The sequence below is a fragment of the Zingiber officinale genome, chromosome 9A, assembly GCF_018446385.1.
Source record: "Zingiber officinale cultivar Zhangliang chromosome 9A, Zo_v1.1, whole genome shotgun sequence".
NCBI classification, from domain to species: Eukaryota; Viridiplantae; Streptophyta; class Magnoliopsida; order Zingiberales; family Zingiberaceae; genus Zingiber; species Zingiber officinale.
The window spans coordinates 132,646,789-132,654,562 of NC_056002.1; the positions used below are offsets into that span (position 1 = coordinate 132,646,789).

Genomic DNA, 7,774 nt, shown 5'->3' on the forward strand with positions numbered 1-7,774 from the left:
ATCAAACTTCAAAAAATCAAGCATTCAATCGATCACCCGATCGATTGAAGTGCCTCAATCGATCGGGCGATCGATTGAGTAGGTGGTTATCGTGAACAGAAACTCAGTGGATTGATCCACACTACTTCAATCGATCCATTGATCGATTGAAGTGCTGATTTCAGCTGGGAAAGCTTAATTTCAGCATTTCAGACCATTTTTAGTCTAGGTAATCATTCCTAACCCCTCAAAATATATTTGTATACATTTAAGGGGAGTTTTCATGATGAAAATAAGGATGGATTGATTAAGGAAGACTAAGTAGAAGTTTAGGTTGAGGTTTAGTTTCATTATTGGATTTTTGAACCTTAAAACTTCTAAATTTGAGTTTCCTAAAGATTTAGGGATTCCAAGTCATTGTTGGTGCAATGACAGAAGTTACGTGTATGTCTTTAGGGGGAGTTACTTTTTAAGAACATGAAAATTTATTTTCCGACACCATTGAAGGTGGTTAAACCTTCATTTTGAAAAACAATGCTCAAGGTTGAGCGTTGAAGAACAATGGAGAGTGGATATCTTCATTGTGGGGTTATGGATGCTCTAGGATGAGCATCATAACATGGAAATACAGTGAACGGTATGGGGCCTTCATTGATTGGATTGGTTAATGCTCAAGGGTGAGCGTTGAATATAGTAAGGGTATGAGACCTTCGTTGTAGTGTTGTGTCCAACAAGTGAAGTTGTGAACAACGGTGAGTAACTCTTCAAGGGGAGAGTTCTTTTTTATGTGTGCCAATAGGGGGAGAATGTAGGGTTTAAGTTAGACCTTCATTACCTAAAGAGGGAGTTTGCCCTCTAGGAAAGGGGGAGAATGAAGGAAATCCTCATTGATACCTTGGCATGAAATAAAGTTGAGGCTATGGGATTAGCCTAACTTGAAGGTATTGCCAACCATCAAAAAGGGAGAGATTGTTGGTGCAATAATCCCTAGGTCAAGGTTGACATGGTTGACTAAGCTTGAGATGGCTCAAGCTTAAGTCTTGATGTTTGGGTTTCGATGTTTGACAATACATGAAGACTGATAATACATGGAGATTGCAGGTGCAATCGTTCATTTGGGGAGATTGTTAGTACAATTCTTCTCTGGTCAAGGTTGACCAGTTAGATGTGAAGAAGAGTCAGGTAGGTCAAGACTGATCGGATTCTTGACTGGGAAGTCCTGGTGAGTGAAACCAGGTAGTATGTGAAAATCCTCATGCAGTTTGAAAATCCTAGTGAGTGAAGCTAGGTGAGAGACCTAGTGAGTAAAGCTAGGCAGAGAAGAAGTCCTGGTGAGTGAAGTCAGGCAGTTGGAAAATCCTGGTGAGTGAAGCCAGGTGAAAGACCTAGTGAGTGAAGCTAGCCAGTATGAAAATCCTAGTGAGTGAAGCTAGGTGAAAGTCCTGGTGAGTGAAGCCAGGCAGATGGAAAGTCTTGGTGAGTGAAGCCAAGCAGATGGGAAGTCCTAGTGAGTGAAGCCAGGCACGTGGAAATCTAAGTGGGTCAAGGTTGACCGGACACCTGGTATTGAGAAGTCCAAGTAGGTCAAAGGGTTGACCAGATACTTGATACAAGGAAAAAATCCAAGTGGGTTAAAGGGATTGACTGGACACTTGGTGAGGAAGTCCTAGCAGGTCTAGGGTGACCGGATGCTAGGCATGATGTCCCAACAGGTCATGGTTGACCGGATGTTGGGTTTTAGGGACTTGGGACTTGATTAGGGCAAATCGAGCTGATTCAATCGATAAACCGATCGATTGAATCATGTCCAATCAATCAGTTGATCGATTAGATAGGTTCCACGACAAAGGTTCCTCCCAATTAATCAGTGGATCAATTGGGAAGTTGTCGCTAATCGCACAGAAGCCCTCCCAATAGATCAACCGATCGATTGGGAGCCTCCAATTGATCGGGTGATCGATTGGGAAGCTGAAAAATCGCGAGAAGCCTTGAATCGATCGGGCAATCGATTCAGGCAATTTCCAGAGAGCACAGAGGCGTTCTGGATCTATCGAGAGAGCACACATGCGATTTCCAAATCCTCCCCAATCGATTGAGAGCAATTCAATCGATTGGGATCCGACCGTTGGGGCTGAATAAAGCCGATGCGAGTGTCTTCTTCAGCACATCTTCGCCCGATTCATCTCTGATCTACACAACATCTTCTCCATAGCTCACAACCAATTCTTGAAGGCTCTTGGAAACACTTGAAGGCTCTTGGAAACAAGTGTTGGTGCACTTCCAAGGTTCAAGAGGCAACAACACGCAAGAAGAAAAGCAAGCTAGGGTTTCTACCGTGTAAATCTTGTAAGGTTTACTATTGTATCAGCTTGTATTTTGCTCTTCTTGTGTATTTTTGTGTGTGACTCCTATACAGGCTTCTCCGCCTTCGGTGGTTACCGTAAATGAGTGTTTCATAGTAGAGAGTGTGTGTCGTGTGTGGATCCTTGGATTAGCTGTTGGGACCTTTGTGCCCGCTAGAGGAGGGGGTGAATAGCGGCTCGTCGCGCATTCGTTGGTTGCGTCTTGATGATGTGCAGCGGAATACAAAGACAAAAACAACCACAACACTAACACTCGGATTTACTTGGTATCCACCTCAAGAAGAGGTGACTAATCTAATGATCCACACACGAAGCTATCTCCACTATGAAAACCCTCCTTCTTGGTCGCAGCCGAAGGCGGAGAAGCCTTGTACAAACTCTCACACACACAAACAATTCACACAAGAAGAAGAAATACAAATACAAATAGAAACACTCTCTTCTTGCTTACTTATTGCTTGTTGTTGCCTCTTGAATCTTGGGAATGCACCCCAAGAGCCTTCATGAACTGGCGGAGAAGCTCGGAGAAAATCGCCGGTGAATCACACACAAATCGCAAGAGAAAGCTCGCAAAGAACTGCGGAGAAAACGCTCCGCCAAGACTTTAAACAACGCTCACAATCGATCCAATCCATCCTCAATCGATTGCCACGTCAGCACCCAGCAATCCCAGCCATCCATCGCCTACAACCTGCGCAACGGTCACTTCCCAATCGATCGACCGATCGATTGGGACTGCCAGAATCGATCGACCAATCGATTCAGAGCCTTTCTATGCTCTCGCGCCCACGCGAGAGCTTCTGCTGCCCAATCTATCGACCGATCGATTGGCAGCTCCCAATCGATCGTCCGATCGATTGGGAGAGCTTCTATGTTTGTGATTTCCTGACCCCAATCGATCGACCGATCGATTGGGTCATTCCAACAATCGCAGCACACTCCAATCAATCGGCTGATCGATTGGAGTCTGTTCAATCGATCGCCCGATCAACTGAACACCCTGGAATTGACTCAAACACAAGTCCAGCTTCCCAAACCCAACTCTCGGTCAACCGTGACCTATTGGATTTGCACGCCTAGCATTTGGCTACTCCCGACCAACCTCGAACTAGCCTTCTAGCCTCCTCCATCAGCCTTGCGTCCCTCGGATATCTCCCCATCCTTCACGCCTTGCCTTCTAGAGCTTCCATCGGCCTCATCTTAGTTGTCGGGTTCTCCTCGCCAAGTCACACTAGGACTTACCTTGCCAAGACCACATGCTTGGACTTACAACCTTGGCCAAGATCACACTTGGACTTTCCAATTGCCTGGCTCCACACCAGGACTTTCCTTTTGCCAAGATCACACTTGGACTTTCCAGTTGCCTGGCTCCTCACCAGGACTTTCCCTTTGCCTAGCTATACTAGCACTTTCCAATTGCCTAATCTCACTTATCAGGACTTTCACCACCAAGTCTGGTTAACACTGACCTACTTGGATTTTCACTCTTGCCTAACCTCCAATTAGGACTTTCCCAGATGTCTAAACTCCAGTTAAGACTTTCCCATTGCCTAACCTCCAGTTAGGACTTCTCCACTGCCTAACCTCCAGTTAGGACTTCACCATTGCCTAATCTCCAGCTAGGACTTCACCACTGCCTAACCTCCAGTTAGGACTTACCCAGTCAAGTCTCCTGTCAATCTTGACCTTCTTGACTTCTCTTCTTCTCAACCTGGTCAACTTTTTGACCATCTCCACAATCGGACAATTGCTCTAGCAATCTCCATATATTGTCAAACATCAAAACTCAAATCCTGACTCAAACTTGACTCAACTTAAGCTTAGTCAAACTGGTCAAACATGACCTAGGGAAATTGCCCCAACATTAGTCACCTCTTTTTGAGGTGGATACCAAGTAAATTCTTCGTGTTAGCCTTGTTTTTTTGCTTCTTGTATTTTTCGCTGCCTATCATCACCAATAAACAAGCAACAATGAGAACGACGAGCTATTCCCCCCCCCCCCCCTCTAGCTACATTTCGACCCTAACAATTCTATCTTTCTAATATGTGAAATCGTTATCATTGAAAAGGTGATCGAGCGATGCTATATCCCTCTTGAAATGCCATCTTGATGCTTTGGTTGATGGTGAGTTCTTCCAAGGCAAATCTTACTCTGATACCAATTGTTAGGACCTTTGTGTCCGACTAGTGGGGCGGGGGGTAAATAGCTTCTCTTCGATTTCTACCTACAACTTGTTAGTGGAAACAAAAACAATGGAAATGCTAGAATAAAATAACAAGAATGCAATGCTAACTCCTTAATTTACTCGGTCTCCACCTCCTTGAGGTGACTAATCCAACTTTTTTTAAATCAAACTCTACTTTGTGCCATCCAAATGGTGTAAATGAACCAAACCGCTTATGAGCTATTCGAGACTCGATTCGATAAAAGCTTGTTTGAGCTCTTTTAATGAGACTTGTTAAGATAAACAAACCAAGTTCAAGCTTCACAATATTCTGCTCGTTAGCTCGTGAACATGTTCGTTAAGCTCACGAATCAACTTTTAAATAAAAAAATAATAGTTTTCATATTAATTTATAGATTTTACACTTTACTTATGAAACATATAAACATATATATTAAATTTATTTATTGGAATAAAATTATAAATTTTAATAAAAATATTATAATTTTCTCTAAATATATAATTTAATTTTTAATGAATATTCAAATTTATAATTTATATTTATTAAGTTTGTTTAAGTTCAATAAAAGCTCGAATAAGCTCATGAGTCATGAATATATTTGTTAAATAAAGCTCGAGCTCGGCTCGATTACAAACGAGTCAAACTCAAACATTCAAGAGTTTGGTCTGACTCGACTCAATTACAACCATGCCATCCTATCTTCTTAGGATTTTTAATACTAGTTAATCCTTTATAAATTTAAAAACAATCTGGGTGTTTGGTCTAGTGGTATGATTCTCGCTTTGGGTGCGAGAGGTCGCGAGTTCGATTCTCGCAACACCCCTTTTAAATTTTTATAGATTTTACACTTTACTTATGAAACATATAAACATATATATTAAATTTATTTATTGGAATAAAATTATAAATTTTAATAAAAATATTATAATTTTCTCTAAATATATAATTTAATTTTTAATGAATATTCAAATTTATAATTTATATTTATTAAGTTTGTTTAAGTTCGATAAAAGCTCGAATAAGCTCATGAGTCATGAATATATTTGTTAAATAAAGCTCGAGCTCGGCTCGATTACAAACGAGTCAAACTCAAACATTCAAGAGTTCGGTCTGGCTCGACTTGATTACAACCATGCCATCCTATCTTCTTAGGATTTTTAATACTAGTTAATTATTTATAAATTTAAAAACAATATGGGTGTTTGGTCTAGTGGTATGATTCTCGCTTTGGGTGCGAGAGGTCGCGAGTTCGATTCTCGCAACACCCCTTTTAAATTTTTTTATTATTGAACAATTTGATCCTTTTATTTAATTTTCAATTAGTTTGTAAAATTATTTTAAATAATTTATTGCATATTATTTCAAAAAAAATCTTCTAAATTCAAAATAGTAAATATTACCTTTAAAGGTTAATTTGATTTAATCGACCTTTTACTCACCCAAGATGATATGCAACTTTCTTTAAATCAAACTCCGCTTTGTGTCATCCTATATTCTTAGGCTTTTTGATACTAGTTAATCTTTTATAAACTTATTAACCATATGGGTGTTTGGTCTAGTGTTATGAATCTCACTCTAGATAAGCAATAGTTTTATAAAGAAGTTCTATTTTAGGAGATTCTTTTACCTCATCGTCACTAGATGACGTTTCATCTCTTGATTCTTTTTCACTTGATGCTTCCTCTTCACTTGAAGCTTCCTCTTGACCTGAAGCTTCCTTATTATCTTCAAAAGCCATAAATGTCATCTGTCGGGTGACATGACATAACTCATCTTCATCCAATGAATTAATGCTTCGGGTCTTCCATGTAGCTTGGGCCACCATGGCCTCCTCCTTCTTCTCCTTCTTTTTCTCCTTTTCTTCTTTCTTTTTCAAGTTTGGGTAATTTGACTTGATGTGCTCTTTCTTGTTGCATTTATAACAAATGACATGACATTAGTATTGCAATTGAAACTTGTAGTAGAGTTACCTTTTAAGGGTTGAAACATGTTCTTAACATTCTTCCTTTTGAACCTTCTTGTTTTTCCCATCATCTTTTTGACATAGTGAACTACTTCACTAGCCAATATTTCTTCATCCCTATCTGATGATTCTTGCTCAGACTCGGATGATCAGGATTCTTCCTTCTTTTCTTTCTTTTTCTTTTTATCCTTCTTTTCTACAATAAGAGCTATACTTTTCTCTTTTGAAGACACGTTAGTTTGTTCATGAAGTTCAAATTCACAAAATAATTCATCAATCTTAACTAAGAAAACATCTCTAGAAACTTTATATGCATCAACCATTGATGCCCATAAATTATTTCTAGGAAAGGCTTGAAGGGCATACCTTACTAGATCCTGGTTGTCAATTTTCTCATCTATTACATGAAGTCATTTACTATCTCTTTGAATCTACTATGCATTTGATTAACAGTTTCATTTGTCTTCATGGTGAAGGTTTAAAGTTGACCCACCAAGAGATTCCTCTTAGCCCTTCTTGATTCACGCAATCCTTCATTTAACTCAATAAGCTTTTCCCAAAGCTTTTTGGCATAGTTGAAAGGGCCAACCTTGCTTAATTGTTCCTTGGAGAGTCTACATTGTAAGGTTGTTATGACTTGAGCCTTCTTTGAAATCTCTTTCGTCCAATCCTTGGTTGGAATAGGTCCTCCAAGTGGATCCAATGGTTTTTTGAACTCATCTATAATGCTAAAATAATTTTCAATATCATTCATTAAGTAATTCTCCATACTATCTTTCTAATATGTGAAATCGTTATCATCGAAAAAGTGATCGAGCGGTGCTATATCCCTCTTGAAATGTCATCTTGATGCTTTGGTTGACGGTGAGTTCTTCCAAGACAAACGTCACTCTGATACCAATTGTTATGACCTTTGTGTCCGCGCGGGCGGGGGGGGTTGGTAAATAGTTTCTCTTCGATTTCTGCCTACAACTTGTTAGTGGAAACAAAAACAATGGAAATGCTAGAATAAAATAACAAGAATGCAATGCTAACTCTTTAATTTACTCGATCTCCACCTCGTTGAGATGACTAATTCAAGAACACATGATCAAGCTTCTACTATGATCTTCTCCTTCTCGAAGCAAATACGAAGGTGGATAAACCTTTACAAGATGATCTTTTCCTCTTACAAGATGAAGGAATGAGTTTGGGAGGAAGAAATTGAAACTATGAAAACTTAGAGATCACTTTGAGAGCTTAAGAATGTTTTAGTATAAACAAGTTATATTCTCTCCAAGCT

At 39.6% G+C, this 7,774-nt stretch overlaps 2 non-coding genes across 2 annotated transcripts; both read left to right on the top strand.

Annotated features, from left to right (window-relative positions):
- The first annotated feature begins 5,280 nt into the window (after positions 1-5,280).
- On the top strand, positions 5,281-5,352 carry TRNAP-UGG. The gene has a single exon. It is a non-coding gene; the product is annotated as a tRNA-Pro (tRNA).
- A 373-nt stretch (positions 5,353-5,725) lies between these two features.
- Positions 5,726-5,797, top strand: TRNAP-UGG. The gene has a single exon. It is a non-coding gene; the product is annotated as a tRNA-Pro (tRNA).
- Positions 5,798-7,774: the final 1,977 nt, after the last annotated feature.